Below are 12819 nucleotides of genomic sequence, written 5' to 3' on the forward strand. Positions count from 1 at the left end.
TTTGATGTTTTACGTCTTTCAGTCGTTATTTTTTTAAATAAACCTAAACAAACCATTAAAAAAAATTAAATACCTTACCCTACAAAAGTTTAGTTAAAAGTCAATTTTCGTAGGTAATTGTTATAGGAATCTATTATAGTAATGGAACAAGGAAAACTTAATAATTTTTTTAATACATTTTTTTACATCGTCTTTAATTCATATTAGTATTCATATTCAGTTTATCAATTTCAAACCCATATATCAAGAAGACCGGTAAAGAAAATATTATTTTTGTATATAAGGAAAAATGCAATTTGCAAATGATACAGAGAAGGACAGTTTAAATATTGTCCCATTTTCTATGAGTATGATATCTTTTATAATTTATCATCAGTTATTTTAGGACTTACTGTACTTCTTCAAGTGTCATTTATTCTTAGAAAGTTGGCTACCATCATAGCTATTCCCAGTTTTAATGCTATAGCTCTAAATAATGTAAGCAAACTACAGTTGTACCATTTACTATATTTTTATAATCTTTCCTGAAAAAATAAGCAAGAAATTAAAAAACATTTTTTGTTTCTTACAGGCACTCTTACACCAAAAATTGAATTATTTGGACTTTTTTTAGGAAAGTTGTCATGGCTCCAAAAAAAATCCAAATCCAGATTTTGAAAAAATTTGACTAAAAAAAATTATTTGTACTACTGGGGCTAGCAATAAAAATTTAAATATTTTTTTAAGAAATCCTGGATTTTTTTCTAAAAAAAAATTTAAATATGTATTTGGATTTTTGTTCTCAGTACTCAAAAGCTTAATTTTTTAAAGATTTCCTGAAAACTATATATTAAACATATAGGAGTGCCTGTAAGAGAATTATTCTTTTCCTTAAATCGTAAATATCTCGAATCTTAATAATCAAAAATCTAAAAGTTTGTATTTTCGAATTATTTAAATATTTTCCAGCCTTTTTTGAAGCAATTATATGAATTCTCGCACAAAAAAATCCAAATATTTCCTTTCCAGAAATGCCTGTAAGAAATAAATTATTTCTCACTTATAAATCAGTAAATATCGTGAGTTTTAGTAGTCAAAATTTTAAAATTATTGACTTTGCATGACTCTCATGATACTATTTTAGCTTTATCTGGAAAAATTTTGGAAATCCTTTTACTGGGACACAGATATTGGAATTTTATTCCAGGAATGCCTGTAAGAAAAACATAATTTCTCTCATATAACCATTAATCACCTCGACTCTCAGTGGTTAAAATATTGAAATTTTTGTAGAAACTATAAGGGAAAATTAATCATATAGAAACTTTGTAAAGAACTGAATGAAAATCCCGATAAAACCCGTTGTATTTAATATGGCACTCATTGTTTTACTTCATTAAAAATGTATTTTAGTTCAAGTGCAAACATTTCAAAAAAAGTTTATAATAGTCATTTGAGTTATAGTTCTATATAAAATAAGACATGTAAAGAAACTTCTGACAAACTGAAAAACAAGGTTTTCCCTTTTGCCTTGAGTCTCAATTTCTTTTTTTCCGACTTTCCTTACTTTTTAATTATTAAAAAGGTTATTAAAAATTACTAAAAATTAATTAGGAAATGCATCTTCTGCCTTTACCTCTTTTAGTGGCGTAGTGACACGTTTCCGGACATGGGTTCCTATACTCAAATGGATTCTACTGTTGCACTGAACAACCCCTAGAAGTTTGATCGCATAGTTCTGAAACACCCGGTTTTGGTTAAAATTCAAATCGGTCCAAGTAAACTTTTCTGAGGACTTCTAGATTTTCCTGTAAGAATTCTTTGATTTTAAGTAAAAATCCTGACAAGGTAGCGGTCGAATAAGCAGCATCAAAATAGCGTATTTCGTAATAAATCAACGGTACTCCTAATTTTTCCTGAAAAAAATGGTTTTTTGAAGTTTTCTCTGCATACATGTTAAATATGGTTCTGGCTTATTCAACTCTTGATTTAATTTCCTTACTGTACCCATTACCTTCATTGACCGTTGTTCCTAAGTATTTGTATTTACTGACTTTCTTTACTAGTTCTTTATTGATCCATAGGTTTTCCTCTTGAACTGGTTTTCTAATGATCATAAATTTTTGATATTCAAGTCCGCTCTCCTCGCTACTCGTCACTACTTGATCAACTTCTATTGTTTCGGCAATAACTATAGTGTCATCTGCATACCGGATATTGTTGATGAGTATTCCATTAACATTTACTTCCATTGTTTTCTGAATGGTTTCTTTAGAATAATGATTAATTAATAGCGACGTTAGTGTACATCCTTGCCTTACACCACTTTGTATTTTTTACTTCTTCTTAGGGTGCATTATCCACTTTTTCATTATTTATTATTCTAGAATAAGATTGTTGGTGAATTTTATCTAATCCTTTGTTGTAGTCAAAAAAACTAACAAGCATCAATTGATTGATGTCTATGAATTTTTGAGTCAACACATCTTGCTTCCATTGCATTTCTAAAGCTAAATTGGGTTGGGCTTTGCTTTAAGAGTGTTACTCATTAGAATGATAGTTGGTAATATACTGAAAGTTGATATAAGCCGTTTACGCAGAATGATTTCACTAATATGCCAATTTGATTTTCTGTAATCATTTCTGCTGGAATTTTGTCGGCTCCTCGAGATTTTGTAGATTTGTACTGCGTGACATATCATCATGGTCTTTTACTAGTAAATCTTCTGTTTCTGTACACGTTACTCCATACCATTTTTCTTTGGCTTCACCTATTCTTTTTCCTATATACGTTGTTGCATTGACGCATAAAGAAGAGATGTGATTCGTAATTTTTATGCATAGTTTATAAGTATGTCTTTATGTTATCTAATTTTTTTTTAAATAACGATCTAAATAAGGTTATGTGGCTTGTAATATTGTTGGGTTTAGGGATTAATAACATAAAAATCCAATCCTATTTAGACTTCCCGGTGTATCGCAAAATATACTGATTTGCATTTACATCTTCAAGATGCTTAAATGCAGTAATAATTAAGACAAAAAAATTGTTTGTAATTTAATTATTATAAAATTGATTTTCCTAATTGTAATACAACCAACGTAAGACACATACTTATTATACAAACGAGAAAAAATACTTAGAATTAATATATTTTATACATACTTTTATAATATAACACATAACCAAAAATTACAAAAATATATTTTTTTTATCTTTAAATTAAGGGTATTAAAAAGTGTTACCTACCTGCAGAAGCAATAGATGATTTTAAGCCTTTATACTTAATTACATAGCTGAGATTTCTGATATTAAACAGCATCCAAAATATTATTTAACCATTTTTAATGTAATGTTATATAACCATTATTAGTAAATTTAACCATTTTTAATGAAACCTATTCTTTTCAGAACAAATTTTTAATAAAAGAAAATTCGTATTGCATGTTTTATAATAAACTTTCATATATTTTACTACAAACTACTATTTATTTTAGATCACACTTTTATATGCACACCTACGTTTTCTTTATTTACAAATGTCGAACCAATGAAAAGCAAACTCAATGTCTGTAGTATACTTTATTCGGTTTGTGGTTTGTTTATGCACCCAAGTAGAAAAACACCCTAGTAATATTTTTAAGAACCCCTAGTACCTTTCCCGATACACTTTTATGTATTATATTGAAAATACGAAAAAACTTCTAGTTATATCCGTAGAAGCCCCTAGTTTATTCCTTCATACACACTGAATTATGTTGACCTACTAGTAATTTTTTTAGAAACCCCTAGTTTGTTTTATATTTTAATTACAAAGATCAGACAACCCACTAGTATTTTTTTTAGCAACCACTAGTTTCTTCCCTCATACTCTTTGCTTCTACGTATGATGACCCAGTTGTAACTATTTTTACAAACCTCGTTGTTGCATTTTTGTACGATCTTCTTTCAGTGCGAAAATAAACAGCTTTCACTTTTAAAAGTAACCACATAAAACACGCATGTTGCATATTTATAAAATCAATTTTTACATGGTCAAATAATCAATAAAACCGTATATGCAATCAAAGAAACGAGCTCCGCATCAGAGAGTTAATTACCATATATGATTCTTATTACCCACCCATTTACATGTTGAGGCTCTCGTAAATAAGAATCGAGGAATAAATAACGACGAATAAGGACTTCCCTCGAATTAATTGTGGGCATGTAAACCTGTCAATATGTCATCCCGCAAATACCGCTTCACGAGCCTCCATTCAGTTATTTATTTATGTATTATCGTTCATTCATTTTCCCATGGTGGATATAGTGTGTGTGGTCTACGTGTTTTTTTTTTTAAATTTAATTTTTACGTTTTAAATTATTCAGAAAAAATACAGTAGCACCAACCGTTATTGCACTTTAAATACTAGCTCGCACCTAAATTATAAAAATAATAAGTACCTATTTTATTTTATTAATTGGGTTCAAGTGGTAATCAGAAGGCATCTAATCCATCTCTTTTGTGATTTTTAACTGTAAGTAAGATCGAGTCTATTTGCAATTTGGGCGTGCATTAATTTGCCATAACTGCAATGCGGAAAAATTAATGGCTGCATTTACTTTGTACTATACTTTAATGTAATTTGAGTAAATTGGTTTGAAAACGTGTAGCATGGGTAACTACTAGGTTTTTAGTAACATTGTATTTATTAATGTTTTATGTAGATATAAAATTATTTAAATGGTGAAGTATGAGAGGCAAATTTCAGGAAAGAAAATCAGAGGGTACAGAGTAAAATGGTCAATTTTTGGAGGCAAAAGTTAGAAGAAAGTCGAGTTTTTCTATTACTACTTTCGGGTTTATTCCGATATAGTCCACTTTGATGCTGATTATTTGACTGGTACCCCCGTAAATCAAAATCAAACCGCTTTTACAGAAAAATTCGATTTTTTGGTAAAATTTTTATTACAAATGGTACATTGTTTACTGGTCAAAGAAAATGTCAAAAAACTAAAATCTAGATCAAACAATTGATGATGAATTTCTAAGACGAAACGTCGAGTTTAATTTTTCTTGTCTATTTAAAAAATTGAAAAAGCAAAGAAGCTTTAAGGGCCTTTAAAGCATAAGAATGACTCCAAATGTCTGGTAAAATGAACCTTTAATTAGCAGGAAAATATTTTTTTAATTTTTATCCATTATTTTTCACAATTTTACTATTATTTTTTATAGTTTTTTTATGTTTCAGAGGATTTTATAGTCGTTTATTATGGCCTTTCTACATTTTTTTTGTCTCAGTTTTCGTCTTTTAGACGTTGGATTTTGTTCTAGTTTTTTTAGTTTTTTTCCAAGATTTAAGGTTATTTATTTATGATTTTCTGTAATAAAATAACAAAATACTCAAAATATATATGACTGCAAAATTTTTTTTAAGAAATAAATAAAAATTAATGCGAATGTCTGGAATATAAAAAGAATGAATAAAGTACTTCAAAAACCTGTAAAACGGGCAAAATTGATTGAGATTCCTGGAATTTTATATTTGTTAAAGTCTAACAAAAATTTAAAAAAAGTCAAATACCTGGAAAATTATAATAAATGACTAAAAAAGCCTGGAAAACACGTAAAGCTATTTCAGATTCCTGGAATGAAAGGAGCTATGACATTTTATTTGCACTTCTTCTTTGCTCTCTCTGTTTCTCTGATTTGTGACTTTTTTTTATCCTTTTTGCTATTTTGGGTCTTGTTTCTTATGTTAATTGTCGAGTTTTCTTCATCCTTCTTTTTCATTTTAATTATTATTGAAAATAATGTTAATAAAAAAATTAAAATATAATTGTCCTGAAAAAACTAACTTTACTATCCAGATAATCTCGATTTTTGTGACTTTAGGAAAATATTAAAAAATGTGGAAAGGAAATGGCAAAATGACTTCAAAAGCGTGGCAAAAAACCTGAAATATATAAAATTTATTTGACGATGGATTCTGAAAAATTAAATGTCCTAGTTGTTTGTTTCTTTAAAGAACCATTTTTTTTTAATTCTAATTTAGGTACAAAAATAATTTTTCATTTTATCGCAGGATTTTTTAGTGATTTTTAATTTGAGTTTTCATCATATTTGAGCTATTCATTGACCAGTTATAACATTAAAGTCTAGTTTGCGATAAATAATTCTAAAAAAAAATTCCACAATCGTTTTAGGCGTGTATTTGAATAGCTAGGATTTTATACAATAAGATATCTAGGGGTTTCTGTTGATACGACCTTCTAGCTCCTAAGATTTTAGAACCTTATTTGGTTAGTTAAATATCTTGAATTGTGAATTTTAATTTTGAACTTTTTACCACCAACAAGAAAGTAAAATTGCATCAGACATTTAAGAGAATAACTAGGGTCTTATATAGGAAAATAACTAGGGGTTTCTAGAAAAAAAATGCTTTTATATTACTCATTTGAGGCAAGAAACTTCCCTTAATGTGTTGCGTTCTCAAAGTAGTTGTTGCTTATTCAACTGCAGTACTATTTTTGAGAATTTTCAAGGAACAAATTTACTAGAATCTTGCTTCAGACCGCGTGATCTTTCATCTATGTTTCTGCATTTTTTTCATCAACTGAACCTATAACCCTAATTTCTCTCTCTCTCTCTTTCCTATAGAGAGATCTAATAAGACACCCATTCAAAGATTGCAATTCTGGAAACATCTATTTCTGCATCTCTTCCTGTAAGTAGTTCTTCTTTCTTGTTTCCTAGTGAACTCTCGCCTTAGACCACGTAATCATTATGCATGTTCCTTTTCTTCTTCATGAACTACCTGGAAGATAATAATTAATTTATTCCAGGCAGTTGAGCGTCATGAACTAATAAGCAATTTCTCTCTTTATCCCTCTTTCTTATAGAGGTATTTTTGAGCATGCATCTAATAAGAAACCTCTTCAAAGATGGCAACACTAGGCACACCTATTTCTGCATCTCTTTCTGAGGGAAGTTCTTCTTTCTCGTTTCTGAATGAACTTCTTCTTTAGATCACGTGATCCACGTTTCTTTCCCTTATTATCAATTATTGTCTAAAAAATACTAATTCATTTATTCCCTCTTTTTTACAGAAATATATGAGAAAGATTGCTGTTTTCAAGATTGCTAATTTGGAGACATCCTTCATTACTAATGATGCTTGAATCATCTTTCAAAATTACTGCAGCACTATTTTTGAGAGTTTTCAAGGAACAAATTTATTAGATATTAAAGGAACAAAGAGCAGAAAATTATTACAGAAGTCTAGTGCGCCTGACAAAAAGGTTAAAAGTAATGATCTTAATAGAGTTGGTTTTGAGGGTGATGTAAGTAATGACACTAGTGAGGAAGAATCAGAGGAAGATGGACATTGATACCTGTAAAAGAAATACCTGAAAAAAACGTTCAAGAAATAAATAAAGGAACACTTGAGACAATTAAAATTTAAGTTGAAGTGGCTAGTTGAAGTCATGGAGGTTATTCATGAAAAATCCATTATTATAATTTTGCTGGTAAGGACTAATAATTTTTTTGCATTTATTTTGCAATTTTATTAAAGTTATTGCTGCTTATTCGACCACCATTTCCCAAAAACGTCTCTCTTTCTCTCAAACCGTTTTTCTAAACTAATTTTTTTTTATGGTTTACCAGTTGCAAAATTACCATGCAGATGTCTCCCCCTATATATCCCTCAGAGTCCCTAATTCGTGCCGGTCCATTGGCACACGCGATCCCCCATCGCGCTAATAGTATATACGAGCAGGTCAAAGTGCACCCCCCGTCAATCTGCTAAATGCTTCTTAAGACGAAGAATAATCCTTGGTAATTGCTACGTATTAATTCAATTTTCTAGCACTTCCGTTCGGTACAATAAGAACCCTTTCGGTGGCCCGGATGCTGGCTCCCATCGAGAGTCCAATTGCACACCCGAAGCCTGTAATTTGGCCACAAAAGACACTTTGTCGTCTATGACATGGGGTGGAGTCGTTGGACTCCATAAAAGAGGTAAAAAAAAAATTGTTCGTTCAATGTCAACGAGAGAGAGAGTATTTTTTGAGGGTGGGATCGCGTCACATCTGGCCTTTTTCCGTTAAAAAGTAGACGAAAAACGGTTCGAAATATTGGTCAGAGTCAACATGAGCCTAAGAAAGGACATTGATTACGGTTTTTATTTGAATCGTATATTTCAAGAGTAATTTTGAGTCTCTCGTCATTCTTGGACTAGGGTATCTAAGCAGCAGATAAATACATAAAATTCTCTAATTGTAGAACTAGCTTTTCTCGACCGGGAAATTCTGAAGCTTTTTTTTTAAATAAATATATTTTTGGGGCATTTATTATATTATGGTGCAAGTGCTTAGAAATCTTGCAGCCATTTTAAACAATATTTTTCTGATAAAATGCTGTTTGGTGAGCATCTGGTAATAAAAGGCCTACGCGTATTATATACTTGAACAAATCAATTTGCATGGAAAATTGGTTTATTTTTATACAGGGTGTTCATTTGAAAACTTCCCACCACGGATTTATCGAAAACCACTATTTTATAAAAAAAACGCCGAAATACGTCAAAAGGTTTGTCAAGGGGTACAAATTTCTAATCTAAAATTACTTCACCCCCTTTCACCCTCTGCCCCCCAGGGTCATCCCCTTAAAAATTTTAAATGGCAAGGGGTATTGAGTAATAGCTTGTTTAAAAGGTCTTTCGGATAAAGGATATAGGCGATGTTCAAATTCCTGAGGGACATTTTCAAAAACATGTTATGGGATATCATGGCAGCTGTCGATGATGCGTTGACGAAGTTCATCCAAACATTCAGGTTGGGGAGTAAACACAGTAGATTTCAAATGACCCAATAGAAAAAAGTCTAACGGCGTTATATCAGGAAATCTAGCAGGTCATTCTATAGGCCCCCTTCGCCCTATCCATTTATCTGGAAACTCGTCGTCTAGCCATTGCCGAACGGGAAGAACATAGTCAGGAATAGCGTTGTCTTGCTGGAAATATATTTCAGACGACGAGTTTCCAGATAAATGGATAGGGCGAAGGAAGCCTCTAGAATGGCCTGCTAGATCACCTGATATAATGCCGTTAGACTTTTTTCTATTGGGTCATTTGAAATCTATTGTGTTGATGATGAACACCTGTATACATAAATATTTATTTCATGAATGTAGATTCCAATCAATGTGAGGATTTTATTCTTTTTTAAAGTGCGCGCTTCCTGTGTCTCTAAATTTAATATTACTAATGATCTTGATAGTATTCTTTTAAATAAGAAATGCCCTTGGAGCTAGAAGACTATAGCTTAGAGGATTATTTCTGAGGGCAATGTCATGCCTATAACTTATTATTCAAAAATAATGATAGATCAATAGGCATATTATCTGTAAACCTGTAAATAGAGAGAGTACACTTTTATCCGACCACCATTTAACTTAACACAAACTGAATTAAAAAGTCTAAACCCAAAGTAGCATATAAAAGAAAATATATAGATTACAAAAAAATGTTATTAATAATTTTGAATCTAAGAAATAACCAATAAACAATATTGAATCTTTCATAACAGAATCACAACATGTAAAAAAAAGGGCCATAAAGTAAAGGAACTGAAAATACGTAAAAATAATAAATGGATAACTAAAGAACTACTTAATATAATGAAAATAAGAGAGCAGGAATATAAAAATAAAAAAAGACATCCCAACAATAAACTGCTGAAATTGAAAAAATATATTTGTAATGTTTTTATTCAATTCGATAACAAATACTTATTGTTTCCTCTAGCATTTGCATAAGAAGAAACTGAAAGTTATAAACACCAGTAGTGTTTCTTAATGCTTATTATTAAGGCTGAAATACAATGAAAAAATGAAGGTTATAAGAATAAAATTTAAAGGACTGAAACAAAAAAAATTAAACAGAAATCATACGGCCACTTTAACTAACAAAAACCGAAAAATTAATTTTTAAAAATTAAAGAAGAAGAAGAAATATAATAACCAGATTAGGATCCCTTATTCAAATACTTGTATTGCTTATTAAATTTCCTATTCTTATGATTGTCTATCAGCCTTTACACTTCCAGCACCTGAACATAATTTATCTTATATTAATTGGCATTCTTATTGATATTCACAGGTTATTTTGGAAAATGAGGTTGATAGAGAAAGTCTGGAAAATATGAACATGGAATTCTTGAAAGAATTAAAAATTTGGTAAGTTCTTATTCAAAAACTCGAAGTAATAATTAAAAATTATAATATTGTTTTAACAAGACCAAATTATCCTTGATTAATTCAACTGAAGAGAAATTGATCAATGGCACGAATCTGAAATCTGGAAAGTGATCTGGCAAGGAAAAGGAGTTCCTACGAAACAAATTAGTGGATCTAGTAATAAGGAATGAACTAATAATCTAGGTGCTTTTGTTTAACATAGTATATATTAATACATTTTATTTCAATGAAATGTTTGTGTTTCATTAACTCAAGCTGTAGGTTTGTGAAATTAGCATTCAGAAAATCATGATATTTTGTAACATGACAGTTCAGAGATTTTTTTTTAATAGCAAATAGACAATCCCTGAATTGTGATTCTGTTAATGAATCTAGGAAGTTTTATAGCAGATACCTATTATCAGTTTCAATTTTTTCGCCAGTTTCTAAATAAATAGTCAAATTTCAAGCAATTTGTAAGTTTTATATGCATTAAAATATTTTTTCTAGGCAGTGATGACTATGATGAGAGTGAATTTGTCTTGTGGCTCTCGAATAATAATGATGAATGACAAATATAATATCTTACAAATAGTAAACTTTCTTCTCATAAGATGTGGCATCAAACTTTTCAATATTATTTGAAATTTTTTTATTTCAGTTCTTTTCAACAGTATCTCTATAAATTTGTCTGTATAAATTTGTCACCAAATTGCAACACTTTAAATCACAATTTTAAGCACATTTCAATTATATTTTATAGAAATTGCTTTAATATTTTATTACCGTCCCAGATTTTTTATAAGAAAAATTTCTCGAACTATAGCATTTATTCCTACACATTTTTCTCAGTGTAAACAGAAGCAAGGCAAACTCTTCCAAAAGGAAACCTTGCAGCTCTTTCAGATTAGCTTCCACTTCTACTGACTTCTTATCAACAATAAATAATTAAGAATCTTTAACAAACGATTAATGGGGTGGATCTCTGATCATATTGAAAATAATGCACAAACCATAGAAAATATCGAGGAAATTTCACCATATTACAAAAATCGTCTCGACAATCTTCAGTTCAGATCGGAGCAACAACGTTGTCGATATAATCACACAGAAAATGAAAATGTTTTATATGCAAAACGGTTGTTGTTGGGTCGCTCCCAGAATAGCGAGCGATCGAGTGGGCAACACCCAGTTTAAATATTCCCAATGAGAGGGTAGGCCGTCGCGGATATTTTAATGCATTTTATGGATTCGTGCACGACGTCGTTTATCTGTATTATAGTGCTTGGTAATTTCCATATAGGATGATGACGGCCATGCTGCGACCTGCTGCAAGCTGCTGCCTTATCAAATTATAGTGATGATCGGCGGCCAAGAAAGGCATTTGCTGATTTGACCCCTCCGGGGCACCCATTCGACGCTCCACTACCTTTAACAGAATTATTCTTCTCGGCTCCGTTATTTGTTCTTTATTTTTACACGCGAAATTTTCTTTTGATGATTATTACCCAGTCTTGATAGAAATTTACCCGTCCAAGATTTCAATGGAGAGCAAACACATTATATAGGATGTTCTTATTAATTTTCAGAAAATTATGTTTGGAGTTTACAACTTTATCAGCATGTAGTTCAAATAAAAGACGTTTAGAACAAATGTTCATAGAAACTTGTTTGCTTGATTCACATTAGAGAGATTTTTTTTTTATGGATTTTCCTATAAATTTCATTCCACACTTTCTCGATTGGGTCTTTGAGCTGGAAACAGCATAACGTCCCATTTGGAATACAAATTCCATTATGAATGTCCACTTTATTTGAATGTGAAGTGTTTTTTTAGTAATGTTTATTATCTCTATTCAATTAATAAGTAAATATGCATTTTTCTTGGCACGTAGATTTTTATAATCAATAAAAAAAATTGCTAGATTTTTTTTATATTCAATGTAAAATAAACTTTTACTGAATTATTTCTTTAGTAGTTTTGTTTCTCCTGTAACATATAATTTTTTTTTAATAATAGTCTAATATTTCAAAATTAATAGAACTTTTGTATTCAAATTTTATTTATACTGTAAAATCCTTTATAATTATTTTAAATCATTCAGTAAGTTTTAACAGCATTAAAATATTTTCTTTCAAAAATGCTAAAAATTAAAAATTGTATTAAAATTTTATGAAATTAAAAATGTTAATAGGTCGCAAAACGCATGTAATAAACTTTATTAGCAATTTTAACTAGTTTTGATGTGTACGTTCACCTAAAAACATTCATTGAAACAACATTCATTGGCAAATTGAAATCTGGTCTCTCTGTTCTACATTGAGATAAAGGGTTATTTCGCTGACTTTTTACCGTATAAACTAGTTGTTTATACAAATAAATGCGGATCAAAAAAACATCGCAGACCATCGCATTACATTTTAGTCAGTCGAATAAGCAGTAACAACTTTCGAAAAATAGCAAAATAAGGTTAAAACAAGTCCAAATTTTACTATCTTATTGCAATTTAATGGACTCAATTAAGCTTCAGTTGGCCAAAATTTGCTAAATTTACGTTTTATTTTGGATGGACGTTTAAGTTTTGTTATTTTATAGCCATTTAATGGAATCAATAGG

General features: G+C 30.1%; 1 long non-coding RNA gene across 2 annotated transcripts in view; it reads left to right on the forward strand.

Moving 5' to 3' along the window:
- The window catches only part of LOC126742224 (uncharacterized), a 30484-nt gene extending 20029 nt beyond the window's left edge, over positions 1-10455 (forward strand). For both annotated transcript variants that reach the window (XR_007662508.1, XR_007662507.1), the window contains exons 2-4: positions 7073-7492; positions 10126-10202; positions 10263-10455. This is a non-coding gene — a long non-coding RNA (uncharacterized LOC126742224). The remainder of the gene's footprint in view (positions 1-7072; positions 7493-10125; positions 10203-10262) is intronic.
- The last annotated feature ends 2364 nt before the right edge of the window (positions 10456-12819 follow it).

Source organism: Anthonomus grandis, chromosome 11 (genome assembly GCF_022605725.1).
Source record: "Anthonomus grandis grandis chromosome 11, icAntGran1.3, whole genome shotgun sequence".
In the NCBI taxonomy this organism is placed as follows: domain Eukaryota; kingdom Metazoa; phylum Arthropoda; class Insecta; order Coleoptera; family Curculionidae; genus Anthonomus; species Anthonomus grandis.